Source organism: Ailuropoda melanoleuca, unplaced genomic scaffold (genome assembly GCF_002007445.2).
Source record: "Ailuropoda melanoleuca isolate Jingjing unplaced genomic scaffold, ASM200744v2 unplaced-scaffold2453, whole genome shotgun sequence".
In the NCBI taxonomy this organism is placed as follows: domain Eukaryota; kingdom Metazoa; phylum Chordata; class Mammalia; order Carnivora; family Ursidae; genus Ailuropoda; species Ailuropoda melanoleuca.
The window spans coordinates 134542-148859 of record NW_023194426.1 but is presented as its reverse complement, the minus strand read 5'-3'; the positions used below and the strand labels follow the sequence as shown (position 1 = coordinate 148859).

Sequence of the window (14318 nt, the reverse complement as noted above, 5' to 3'; positions counted from 1 at the left end):
AACCCTGGGTGTAGGATTGGAATCAGAGCGATCAGACTGTTGCTATGTAAGTGGTGGTGCTGAAGTTTTTACAAAGCAGTATTTGTGCTTCTTAGGGCACATTTTCAAACCTTAGATTGTATTTATTCTTGAAATAATTAATGTTTAAAGTTGTAAAACCAGTCTTTTCAGAAATAAAAAGATCCGTGACTTACTTTCTTTTCTCTGTTTAACTACCTTTTCAGTCCTAAATTAGTTTTAAGTGCTTCCTTGTGAGAGAATGTTAGAAATAATGAATTTGTTAGCCAAATATATTTTATATGTTGACTAATCTAATAATCTAATGTATATTCTCTTTTCTGTATATAGGCATCATTCCAGCGCTCCAATAGTCATGACAAAGTAAGGAGAATAGTTGCAGAGGAAGGTCGTACAGCAAGAAACCTGATAGCTTGGAGTGTTCCTCTGGAAAGCAAAGATGATGTTGGTATGTATTTTTAAATGTTTCATTTTTGTTGTAAATTAGGAGGATATATTTAGTCTTAAACAGTAGATAGTCCAAAAACTGTTTACAGTTTGAACTGTTGGGCAAATTAACATACATTAAATAAGAAATTACTTTTTTATTGCTTTTTAAAAAAATCTTTTATTCATTTATTTATTAGAGAGAGGAATCATGCACGAGTGGGGGAGGGAGAGAGGGAGAGGCTGAGCAAGAACTCAAGTAGACCCTGTGCGGAGTGTAAGCCCGATATGGGGCTTGGTCTCGTGACCCTGAGATCATGACCTCTGAGTTGAAATCAAGAGTTGTACAATCAACCGACTGAGCCACCCAGGCGTCCCTTTATTGCCTTTTTTTCTTAGCTAAGATACAAATGGTTTCATGAAAGTGTTTTGCTGTTTCACGTAGGAATGAAGGTAGGTTTGTTATGATTGGCAAAACAGTTTTCTTTTTAAGTTATAGGAGATTGAGATATTTTTTCTTTTATTAAAGTCTTATAAAAAACAGGTTTTAAAAAATTTACTATATTCACCACAGTTACAGTTTAATGTGATGTTTTAGAAAAGAAGAATGTATTTCTTTAGTTGTTATTATTTGAACTAGAAAAAAAATGCCTTTTTAGTCCCTTTTACTTTTATGGATAGGATCATTGTGACCACTGCCTAAATCCTGGGAATCTAGAAGATTGGATAAGGATATAGAAAACAGGAGGTTGGGGTGTGCCAAAGGGGATCTCACTTTGAAATTTTCTGAGGGTTTGTAGAATATTGGATTGTGTGGTATCTTTTCATTCTTAGATTCAGTTATACATTTTTGGAGGGATTCTATAGAAATTACATTGTGTCCTTTGCAGTGTGTCATAGGAGGCACATGATAGTGGTTTTATTCCTAGTGATGTCAACATTAATCATTTGATTAAGGCGGTATCTCCTGAGTTTCTGCGCTGTAAAGTAACTTTAACTTTGTAATTTGTGGTAAGATAGTTTGAGACTATGTAAATGTCCTGTTTCTCCTACAACAGTCTACTACTACTACTAACTACTTTGAGCTTCTGTCGATAATTCTTAGCTGAAAAAGTTACTCTGGTGGTTGTGAAATGGTGATTTGCTAACCCCAGTGTTCCTTTTATATTTATTAGCTGACATTCTAATGCAAGAGAGACCTTTCCCTTTTTCCTTTTGTGGCTGTATGTGTAAGTTTGCATTTATTTAAATTTGTATGGAGTCATGGGTTCTTATTTAATGAGTTCCAATTTAACTATTTTGATGCTTAATTGTTCTAGGTTTGTTTTAATTTTACTAGATCAGTGGGAGACCTTTTGACAAATTCTTTGACAACACCCTTACCTAGGGGGATGTTTCAAGCTATATAGGAGTTCATCCATATTTTATTAAGTTTACGTTTGCATATTTTTTACATTTTTTTTATAATTTGTTATTTAAAATTTATTTTTATTTATTCTATCTTTATTTTACTTTTCTACACTTGTATCTCTGATCCATTTGTAGTTTATTCTTACATATAGTGTGAGGTATGTATCTAATTTTATCTTTTTCCATATGGGTAACAAGTTGCTCCAGCATCACTTACTGTAAAGTCTATCTTTGCCCCATTTTTTTGAGATGTCACTGTATCATAAATTGAATTTCCATATGTACTTACATTCTGTTTCACTGAGCTGTTCATCTAATTCATGTGTGAAGGCAGCCACACTGTTTTAATTATAGAGGCATTATAGTATATTAAAATATCTGCTTGGACCAGTCCTCGCTCAGTAGCTTTTCTTTGTCAGTCTTCCTAAGATATTTTTTTTTAAAAAGATTTTATTTATTTACTTGAGAGAGAGAGAGAGATAGCAAGAGAGAGCACAAACAGGGAAGAGGGAGAAGCAGGCTCCCTGAAGAGCAAGGAGCCCAATGCAGGGCTCAGTCCCAGACCCTCAGGTCATGACCTGAGCCAAAGGCAGTTGCCTAACAGACTGAGCCACCCAGGCACTCCTTCCTAGATATTTTTTAGGAGCAGTTTCTTTGAATCAAAAACTACCTAATAGAGGGGGAAATTATATTTATCTTTTTAAATTTAGCTCTGTACTAGCTAAAATTTTCATAAGGAAGCTTACTATTATGTTCATTTCTTTGATAAAAAATATATATCAACATTATTTACTACAAAAGTGATAACATAAAACCTAAAAAATGTCTTTTGGTTGCAATATATGATTCATATTATTTTATGAAATTTTATTTTCCCATTTTCTATGGATGATTCAGAACACAAAATAATCTGAGATTTATTAAAGTTGCTTCTATTCAAGGAAGGAAAGAAAATACAATAATGAATCACATATCTGTATATAACCTGATGTTGCATGTAAGTACATAAAAAGTTGGCCAGTACGATTTTAAAGCTTCATTCATGTTTGTTGCAAAAGAATAGAACTATGAGCCCAGAGAATTAGAGCTTTCTGAATATCTAAATAATGATGACAAAAGGAGAATGTCAATTTCATAATTTTCGATAAGGATTATTTATATTGTTAAAACTTTACTGATAATAGGGAAATCTTTGTTTTGCTTTTTTTAAAAAATAGCTCGTTCTTCTTTATAGCTATAATATGTACTCAGATATTTCTGAGAGTAATCCTTCAATTTTTAAAAGTTTTCTTCTGTTGTTTTATTTCTGTTTTCTCTGGTGCTTGTTCTGAGCTGGTTATTCTACTGGGTGTTCTAAAAAGCCTGCTGGTATGTTGTTCTCTATAATCAAAGGATGAAAAAAGGGGTTTGTAGTTGAGTGTAGAGTTCTGCTTTCGTCCCTGGTAGAACAGTTGAGGGAGGCCCACTTATGTGTGGATAAATTGTTAGTAGGTGTTATGGCTCACTTCATTTGTACTTCTTCAGAGGTCCTGGCTCAAAATTATTTTGCTGAGAGGAAAATTATTCTGCTGTACAATATAGGTAGAATTTCATTCCTATTTTGTTGCTTTCAAAAATAGAGTGATTATAAAACAGTAGTTAGTATCTTTCTTACAAAAAAGAACAGGTGAGAAAGATAAATCTGTTGGCAAAAATACAAAGAACTGAAAACTTGTCTTTTCAAATTAAACTGTGAATTTCATAAATCAGATAAATTAGTCAAAACAAAATACTGAGTTTTTAAATGGTAAAAAATGTGTTCTTGATTTTATTGTTAAAATAAAATTTGAATTTAAAGAAGTATTTTCCAGACCCGTTTATAAGTTGTGGAGTATCAACTAACTTGTCCTTGTTTTTGAATTGTCAGACTATTTGACTTATGTGAGAAGTTGATTTATTCCTGTTCTGAGAAAGCCTTTCAATAAAATCAGTCCCTGGGACCATGGAAGTTTTTAATTTCATCTGTAGTTCATATTGACCATGTATAGATTGTACTGTTCTGTCATCTCTGGAAGGAGATTATGTATTCGTATGCCCAAATGATTTGTATAGTTCAATTTTGTACTACCTCTTTGTTGACCTTTGTATGTATTCATGCCTTGAAGGGAAATCCAAATGTCAAACTGGTGGAAAATCAGAGGACAATTCAAGGAACTCACAAAAATGCTAAACAGGTACAGCATATACAACTTTCTACTTACTGACTTTTAATTTCAATGAGAAAATGTAATTTTTCAAGATTTGAATATTGTATATTTTGTCTTCATGTAAAAATTCAGTGTAGCATTCTTTAGTTAACAAATGTGTATATAGTACTATGTGCCTAGCTAGGACTAAATACTTTACAAATATTAATTTATTTGCTTTTTGTAACAGTCCTTTCTGAAGGCATTATTATTATCATCATTTAAAAATGAGGAAACAGAGGTAGGGAGAGGTTATATAACTTGCTAATGAGTGACTCTGAAGATTTGAAACCAGGTCATCAATTTCTAGTTTATGCTTTTAAACCTTCTGCTACACATTCCATTTTTGTGAATTCTTTTATGATTTTCTTTCTTGGTATAGTGATGTCTTTAGGTTGTAGAATAGCGAAAGTATTGTCTCTAAAAATTTTCAAATTACTTTATGAAAATTTTAGAGAGCACAAGCCTATTTTAAAAGTGGTTTTTAGCACATTAATAGTTAGCTTTTTAATTCATAGTTACTTTCTCTGAACCTTTCATATATATTATTTTGGTTTGATATTATTAAATATACCAATATGACACAGTGTCCTCCTCTCTTCAAAGTTTCTCTTTGTCTGCCTTGGGGGATGTCTCTATCTTGTCCACACTGTGGCAAGTTTTAACTGGGTGTGTTTTGGTCTACTTGTGAAAGGAAGCTAGATCTATAAGAAAGTAAGGGAAGGGAGGGAGGGAGGGAGGAAGGAAGGAAGGAAAAGAGGGAGAGAAAGAAAGAAAAGAAAAGAAAAGAAAAAGAAAGAAAGAAAGAAAAGAAAAGAAAGAAAGAAAAGAAAGAAGGAAAGAAACTAGATCTTGAAGGTTTTCAGCACTCTATGATCAATAGACTTGGTAATTGGGAGTGATATCTGTTATACTTCTGGTGGGAGGACCTGCCACACTGATTCTCAGGTGTACTTGCCCTGGTGGAGATGCACCTGCAGGACTTTGGGAGGTGGGGCGCGGTGCAAGCAGTTCAGGTCTGCACTGGGGGGTGGGCACGCTGTGCTACTCACTGAAGTTGATCAGTGCTGATCGGCAGGGAGAGAAAAGAAATGGTAGTGCCCTGCTCTCTCATCCCCAGAATGGGGAGTTCACTCCCAACACTCTTCAGGAAGTTCTGACAGAAAAGCAAAGAATCACCCCTCATGTGTCTCCAACTTCTGTCAGTTCCCAGCCTTTCCTCTGTCTGTGTCTGAGCTATCTGCCTGTCCTGTTGCACAGCACTCCCATGTTTTCTCTCAGACACACAGCTGAGTTTCAATACTCCAAATTTAAAGATGCACCCACATGGCATGGACCTGTCCTGCTCCTCTCTAGGAGGGTGTCATCATGCTTTTTCCATTTGCCAATTTGTCTCAGAAAAGTGGTTGCACAACCACACAGCACTTTGGGGTTTATGGTAAAGCACAGCAAAAAGTCAGAACCAAGTTTTGCTGTCCTCAGCCCATGCCCCTGTCCTTATGTTAATGAACAGGGCAGCACATTGTCCTGAGTCAGGCCATGCCACCACTCCTGTATACACTCCAACAAGGGAAACTGCTTCTCACCAAGCAACCCAGTAGATCCTCCCACAATACTGCCCAATCTCAGGTCTCTGCCCTGCTCCCCACAGGACCACTGCTAGGCCCACCAGGCATGAATCCCAGCAAAGACTTTTAACACTTCAGACTTTGCACTCCACTTCTCATAATAACTTGTGGTAGTCATCCCCTCTCCTTTTCCCAGTCACTTGTTTTTGGGGAAGTTTTTGTTTTTGTTTTTGTTTTCCCCTGGACATTTCCCTCCCTGCTATTGCTATTTCTCTCTCTCTCTCTCCCTCTTTCTCTCTCTCTCTCTCCTTGTCACTTTGCTTTCTGTAATCAGGACTTCCTCCTCTCTGCAACACCTGCAGTTCCTTTCTCCCCCAAATCAACTCTCCACAACTCCTCTATCACCATGAGGTGGTCATTTCTTTACTTTTTGGTGTGCAGTTTTGTTCTCTCAGTACTCAGATTGATTTCTTGGTGTTCAGAATGATTTGATATTTATCTAGCTGTGTTCCAGGGACAAGGCAAGCTTAGGGTTCCCCTACTTCTCTGCCATCTTAACTCCTTCCAGATTTTCTTATTTTTAATTATTGCAGAATTTCAGGGATTTCAGCACAATGAGGTTGTATTGTGTTTGTGTAACTGGAATAGTTAATTTTTGCAAATTGTTTTTGTTATGAGTTTCCCCTTTGGCTGAATTTTTCCACATTTTCTAAATCTTATTCTACAGGACAGTTTAATGTTAGTGGAAAGATGCCTCAATATGCTAGATGGTTTTTCTCCTTAGCATTTATATATGTCCTTTAGCTAAAACCTACCAGGAAAATATGCATAATTGAATGAGTCAGTATATTACTCACTTCAGTGAGGGAAAACACACATTGTAGGGAACTAGGGAATTGTGGAGTGTCTGAGTGAGAGGGTATTAGAGGTGACTAGAGTGAGAACCTTTTTACGTAATTATTTTTGTATTGAGCTACAATAGAAGGCATTTCAAGCTCAATTTTCCCTCATTAGTTCTTCAAAAGCCCTCAAATAGCTGAGGAACTTTTTCTTGCTGTTACTTTGAGGAGGGTGAAATATGTCTGTATTTTGGCTTCTCAAGATTCTTTTCTCAGCCAACAGGCATCGTATAGACACAATCTAATTTCCACTAATATGTATTCTCTTTTGCAGGCAGCATTCCAGAAGAGTGCTTTCCCATGGACCGTATTCTAGCCTTCAGGAATCATGAGATCTTCACTCTGAAAATCTCTAAGTATACCAGTCATGCAATGCAGCACTCCTCCATCACACTACAGAGTAGCTGCTGGCCCTTCTCTCACTCTCAACGTCCCAGGCAGAAGGTGAACATAGGTCCACTGTGTCCTTTAGATTTTATGAGACAGAGTAGCTAAACTCTTAATTTCCCCCCCCCCATATGTTTTAAGGGGCAAGCAACCTTACCATCAACCAATTTTCTGGGGGACTGACTCAGATTGTACCTACAGATCTTTCCTAAAACCTCCATCCTGCCTCTTGACTTTATTAAATATTCCATGCCTATGAGCACGTAGATTCATGTAACAAGATTTAGGCCACCTCCTTTAAAATAACTTACGATGATGGGTTTGATATTCATTTGGTCTAGTTCACCTATTATTATTTATTTATTTTTATTATTATTGCTCAAGACTATTTTAACATTACTTATATTTTAATATTTTATTATAATACACCCAAATGGTCTGGTAGTGGCACTAAGAAAATCCATTTTAGCTCAGCCTGTCATGTTGCTTCAGCTACTGATCTTTGCAACCTACTTTATTTATTTATTTTTTTTGCAACCTACTTTAAAACCATTCTGTCCCAACTTCATGTGAGCCCTGTAGGTGTTCCTCTGCTTTCTCACCCAGGCCCATTCTTTCTGCATTTCACATGTTGTCTTGATTTGAATTATTTCAGCTATGCATGTAGTAAATTCCATCTTTATGCATTACTTTCTCAGTGACAGTTTTCCTGATAACTAGATTTAAATGAACCCACTCATTATCATTCTATATCTTGATACCTTGATCCTTTCTCATACATTTTGAAGCTAGGATTTATTTGTCAATTTTTACCTGTTTATTGCCAGTGCCAGATACACAGTTGCAGCTACAAATAGACAATCTACAGTGTTGCAGATAATGGATATTTAGAACAAATATATACAGTGCCAAATAATCATTTGTTGAATAGATGAATAAATGATAGTATTCCATTTAATTAGGTTGGAGATTATGGTCATTATAATTTCAAAACAACATTGAGGTGAAAAGTTAAGGAAATGAATGCCTGGAGGAGATATTCACTTGAAGATACTTTTTTTTTAAGTCAAGAGTTAGTCAGTCCATGTTTAGAACTCTCTTGTGGGGCGCCTGGGTGGCTCAGTCGTTAAGCATTTGCCTTTGGCTCAGGGCGTGATCCCAGAATCATGGGATAGAGCCCCACATCAGGCTCCTGCTCAGGGAGCCTGCTTCTCCCTCTCCCACTCCCCCTGCCTGTGTTCCCTCTCTCACTGGCTCTCTCTCTCTCAAATAAATAAATAAATAAAATCTTAAAAAAAAAGAAAGAGCTCTCTTGTCAAAGCAATCATGCTCCTCTAGGTTTAGGCAATATCAGTAGGGTTGGGGCCCAGTCAATTTCCTGATGTTGCAGAGTGTAACCCACACCCTCTTCCATTTCAAAACATGAATGAAGGAGAAATCACACCTATCAGGGATCAACTGAGAATTAGCTTTTCTTCACCATTTGCAAAAGTAGAAACTTCCTTTGGGTATTGTATTTATGTCTTGTGGCCTGGAATTGCCAACTAAGTTCTATAGCATGTAACTCAAATAATTCTTGTCCATTAACAAATAGACATATTGAGGATGAAAATGATAAAAAGGTATAATTTATGACATCAAAATGATTTTTAGATTCATTTGAAGGAAGAAGTCTAGCATTCTAATCATTCTATAAGAAAATATATATAAAATCATAGAATTTATAAATTATATATATATATAAATCCCAATTTCAGCAGATTCAAAATAAGGCATTTTCTTCCTCAGTCACACAGAACATCTTCTTCTTGGCTTGTTTATATGCCCTAATGACAGGATTTTCAGAGGGTGTTCATTTTGACTATTGTAGAGGGGGCCAGGATAAAAGTATGGTCTCAAGACCTCTGTGAAGCACTTTCTGTAGGTATAGATGTGAGACAGGTTGGTCACATTATAAAAGGAGACCCTTCCAGCCTCATAGTCCAAGAAGATTCCAACAATCTCAGGAGGTTTCTCAAGGTGGAGTGTTATGTGTGGATTTACAAGAGCTTGGTAGTCATTACTTTTATTCAAGCTCAGTGTCCAGAACCCAGTATCTGGAGACTCTGTGATTTCTCCCTGTCTGCAGACAGAATGTTTACAAATGCCTAGAGTCCATTTTATTTTATTTTTCACACTCACTTCCCAGTAGTGTCTACCTTCGGAAAAAAATTGCTGACCTAATACACAGACTAGGTTATCAAACTGCTGTGTACTTTTGGGTAGATCCTGCAAGATATCACCTCCTTTCACGCTTTTGTTGTCTTCAGCAATTTGGAGATATGGATGAGATGTATCTGGATCCAAGGTAACATTTTCTATGGAAGAACATGTTGTCAGTCTTGGCTATGATCACTAATAATCCACAATATATAACACATTATACAAGTGGCCCTCCTTTGTCTAGGATCTTTCTTAGTTTTTTTCAAATGAAGCTGCTCCTTTCCCTCAGGTCGTGTTTTTTATATCACCTCTATTTATCAAATCACACACTTGAGAACTTGGTAATTAGCATTTGTTCAGAATAGAAAAGATGAATATCTAAACATATAGATATTTTCCAGTCAAAATAATTTTTTTAATATGGTCAATGTTACATTGAACACTTACTATGTGCCTAGTGCTGTTTGAAGCACATTTATACTTATTTAATTTTAATAAATCAATCAAATGGAGAAATAGTTTTATTTTGTAGTTCAGACAATGAAGACTTAGAGAAGTTTGTCCAACTATGATTACTAATATTAATTAAAGTTTGGATTCAAGTACAGATCCATCTGATTCAATTTATGAATTAATGAAAAACAATTATACATATTTACTTTGGATTTGAGTGTTTTTAACCATTTATTTGATAAAATGGAAGTTTTGGAGGAAAAAATAAAAAGTGAGTGTGTGTAATCTGTGTGAGTTTATGAGTGTGTTACAGTCTCCCTTCTCTGGTGACCCAGTGTGCTGTCTAAAAGTAAGAATCAATATATAAATACTTAAACTTCTTATTACCTGCATATCTTCTAGCAAACTTCAACCCTAAAATCAAAAAAAAAAATTGGATAGGAGTTATTAACTCTTTTTCTAATATTTGCACATGTAAATCATTTGGGTTAGAAAAAAGACAATGGATGGATTAAAGTAACTGATTTGGAAAATAATGGTTTAAAGCCTTTTTGTTGGCTTTGCTTTAACATAATTCAAAGGATATTAATGCAAATTTTTTGTCCAGAAATAGCCACTCCCAGGTGTTTGTATTAAGCACATGGACTCCTGCAGATTGCCCTCTGAAAAAAGTAAAAATTTAAGAAGGTAGCACTGAAAACACCAGTGAGGTTTGGATATAATTTCTGCTTCTCTGCACCTGAAGAATTAAAAACTAAATGCAGGGGCTCTTGGGTGACACAGTTAAGCATCCAACTCTTGATTTTGGCTCAGATGATGATTTCAGGGCCCTGATTTCAGGGTCATGAGATCGAGTCCCACATCTGGTTCCACACTCAAATGGCGTCTGCTTGCAGCTCTCTCTCCCTCTAACCTTACCCCCTATAAAATAAATTTCAAAGTCTTTTAAAATGTTAAGAAAAATAAATGCAGTTATTTTTGCTATGCTTGTTTTGAAAATGCAAATGTGTCCCTATGATTAACATTAAAAAAGAATTTGAGTACATTGTGAATTTTGCATTTGTTTATGTGTGATTTTGTGTGATAGAAAGCTCTACCCAGTTGAGCTAGAGTTGTAGAAATACATAAAATATATAAACACACACACAAATACACCCACATATGCGTACACATCTCAGAAAGACAATAAAATACGCCCATCCATGATTGATATTTTAACTTTCTATCCTGCCACTTCACAATAACTCCAAGCTGCCACACTCACCAATGGTGCACATATCCATACCCTGTCTTTCTTTGGTTTTTATCCATATTTCTTTTCTGTTCTTTTTCTGTCTGTATTTCTGTTTTATCTCTTACTGTCTATTTATTTTATTCTCTTCCTTTGCACAAGTTGTAGGGCATGGAAGTGGAGGTAGGGGAGGTTCATGCTGCCACATGTAGACTTCAGGTCTCTTTGATGGTAAAGTGCCATATTATTGTAGTGTGTAGATATTTCCTAACAATTTCACAAATGTGAAATTCTGTAACCAATTTACTAGGTTTTATTTTTTTTTTTAGAAAATAGGTCACCAGGAAAGTTTTTGAGTACCATCCCTGTAATGTCATGTTATGGACTGAATTTTTTCTACAAAACTGATATATTAAAATCTTAGTCCCCAATGTAATAATATTAAGAAGTGGAGGCTTTGGAAATTAATTTGGCCATGACGGTGGAAACCTCATGAATAGGATTAGTGCCCTTATAAGAAGAACCATGAGTACTTGTTCTTGTTCTCAGCTTTCTGCCATGTGAGAACACAGTGAGATCAAGGCCATCTGCAAACCAGAAAGCGGATTCTCAGAAACCAAATATGCTGGTGCCTTGACCTTAGATTTCCCAGCTTCCAGAATGGTGAGAAAAATCAACAAAATGAAATGACAACATACAGAACGGGAGAAAATATTTGCAAGTCACTGAACAAGTTAAGGTCAAAATATATATAAAGAACATATACAACTCAAAAACAAGAAGCAAACAGTCTGATTAAAAAAGTGGGGAGAGGAAAGAAGTAGATATTTTTCCACAGAAGATGTACAAGTGCCCAAAAGAACAACAGGTATGTGGAAAGAAGACCAACATTATATATGTGTGTGTGTGTGTGTGTGTGTGTGTGTGTGTGTATACATATACATATATATACGTTATATCTATAAACATTAATATAGAATTATATATAATTATATGTAACAATTTATAATTTATATGTAATTATATTTATGGTATATATTTATTATTATATAATATAATTGTATATATACATATATGTGTGTATATATAATTTTTATTATTATTCAGTGACTAAAAAAAAGGAAATGGCACTTGTGACCACATGAATGGAGATGATATGTGAATGCATTATGCTATGTGAGATAAGTCAGAAAGAGAAAGAAAAATATTGTATAGTATCACTTATATGTGGAATTAAAACTAAAACCAAGTCATAGAAACAGAGAATAGAATGAGTATTACCAGAGGCTGGGTGGAGAGGAATTGGGAAGATGGTAGCCGAAGGGTGAAAACCTACAACTAGAAGATGAGTAAGTTCTTGAGAACTATTGCACAGCATCAGGATTGTAGTCAACACTAAAGCGTTATTAACTTCAAAGTTGTTAAGAGGATAGATCTTAATTGTTCTCAGTCAACAAATGAATTACAATTACACAATTTTATGGAGGTGTTAGCTAATGCTGCAGTGGTAATTATATTGCAATATGTAAATGTATCAGATCAACGTACACCTAAAAATTACACAATGAAATATGTCAATTGTATATCAATAGAAAAGATAAGGCAAATACGCACTTATTTTCACTTAATAGTGTTATACAGAACTATTTCAAAGTTGCTAAGGGAGTAAATCCTAAATATCCTTACTACAGGGTTCCCTGGATGGCTTGGTCGGTTAAGTGTCCAACTCTTAATTTTGGTTCAGGTCATGATCTCAGGGTCCTGAGATGGAGCTCTGATTTGGTGTCTCCAAGCTCAGGGAGGAGTCCTCTTGTGATTAGCTCCCTCTGCTCTCCCCACACTTGGTCTCTCTCTGTCACTCAAAAAAATAAATAAATCCTTAAAAAAATGAAATTATAATTACAAGAAGTGATATTGATCTGAAAGGTATTAGCAAAGGTTAGTCTGGTCAATATATTGCAATATAACAATGATCCAAGTAAATAAATAAATAAATTAAATAAATAAATAAATAAATAGAATTCTTAAGCAAATAAGAATAAATGAATTTTGCCAGATACATTACTGGGTATATAATATTTAATACGTGTTCAATATAATGTTCAATATGTACTTGTAATAGATATGTGACTTAAGAATATTTAGCATCCAGTTATCAACAAAGCTCTTTTTTCCTTTGCAAAAGTTTTGTATTTACTAGAAAAGTTTTTATTTTATTTTATTTATTTTATTATTTTAATTTAAAGGTTATTTATTTGACAGAGAGAGAAAGCAAGAGAGGACAAACAGGGAGAGCAGCAGAAGGAGAGGGAGAAGCAGGGTCTCCACTGAGGAGGGAGCTTGATGCAGGGTTCAATCCTAGGACCACAGATCACAACCTGAGCCACGGCAGATAACTGACTGAGCCACCAAAGTGCCCCTAAAGTTAATTAATGTTAAAGAAAGTCTACTGTAAATATGTACATACATCATGAATTCACCTTCATCAAAGTGGTGATTTTATTTTACAATGCAAACAACAAAACACTGTTCGAAAAAAGTTGTAACCATAATTATCATTTTGACGAGATTAATTGGATAATGTAATCATGATACATCATTTATTTTTTTTAGGTGTTTCTTTATGTGCTACATATGTTAGCACAAGAATATAGATACCACAACAGAAATCAGTTATGCAAACTGAGGAAGAAATTTATATTCAAAGATATGGCATAGAGCTTTAAGTAATATAAAGATGTATGAAAAAGAAATTGTCATACAGTTAAAGAAGTAGCAATTACATGAATATATAACACATTTTTAAACTAGAGATTCATGGCAGTCAGCTAAAGATGGTTCAAAATATGAACAGAGTTTTCTCAAACTGTAACCAAATTGTATCTCTACCAGGTGTGATCTGTATGTTATCAAGAAAGTACCTTAACACAGGATGCTACTGTCATCTACAAGGCAGTGGATAAATGAGCTAATGTGAAAAAAATCCAAAATTCTTCATTCAGCAACTGGTATTTAACTTAATTGACATGTCCACAAGCAACATTTATTACTTTTTATTCATTACATTCCTAATTTAATTGCAAAAATTCCACAATAGCTAAATCATGGAAGGAGCTGAGATGTCTTTCAACAGATGACTGGATTAAGAAGATGGGATCCATATATACAATGGAATATTACTCAGCCATCAAAAAGAATGATTTCTCAACATTTGCAGCAACATGGACAGGACTGGAGGAGATAATGCTAAGCGAAATAAGTCAAGCAGAGAAAGACAATTATCATATGGTTTCACTCATTTATGGAACATAAGAACTAGGAAGATCAGTAGGAGAATAAAGGGAAGAAGAAATGGTGGGTAAACAGAAAGGGGAATGAACCATGAGAGACTATGGACTCTGGGAAACAAACTGAGGGCTTCAGAAGGGAGGGGGTAAGTGGGATAGGCTGGTGATGGGTATTAAGGAGGGCACGTATTGCACGGTGCACTGGGTGTTAT

At 35.1% G+C, this 14318-nt stretch overlaps 1 long non-coding RNA gene across 7 annotated transcripts in view; it reads left to right on the top strand.

Annotated features, from left to right (window-relative positions):
• Window positions 1-14029, top strand: part of LOC109488525 — a 29654-nt gene extending 15625 nt beyond the window's left edge. For 3 of the 7 annotated variants that reach the window (XR_004622810.1, XR_004622812.1, XR_004622811.1), the window contains 3 exons: window positions 349-466; window positions 3999-4067; window positions 6821-11104. This is a non-coding gene — a long non-coding RNA (uncharacterized LOC109488525). The other 4 variants (XR_004622809.1, XR_004622813.1, XR_004622814.1 and 1 more) reach the window with 4 other exon arrangements.
• The last annotated feature ends 289 nt before the right edge of the window (window positions 14030-14318 follow it).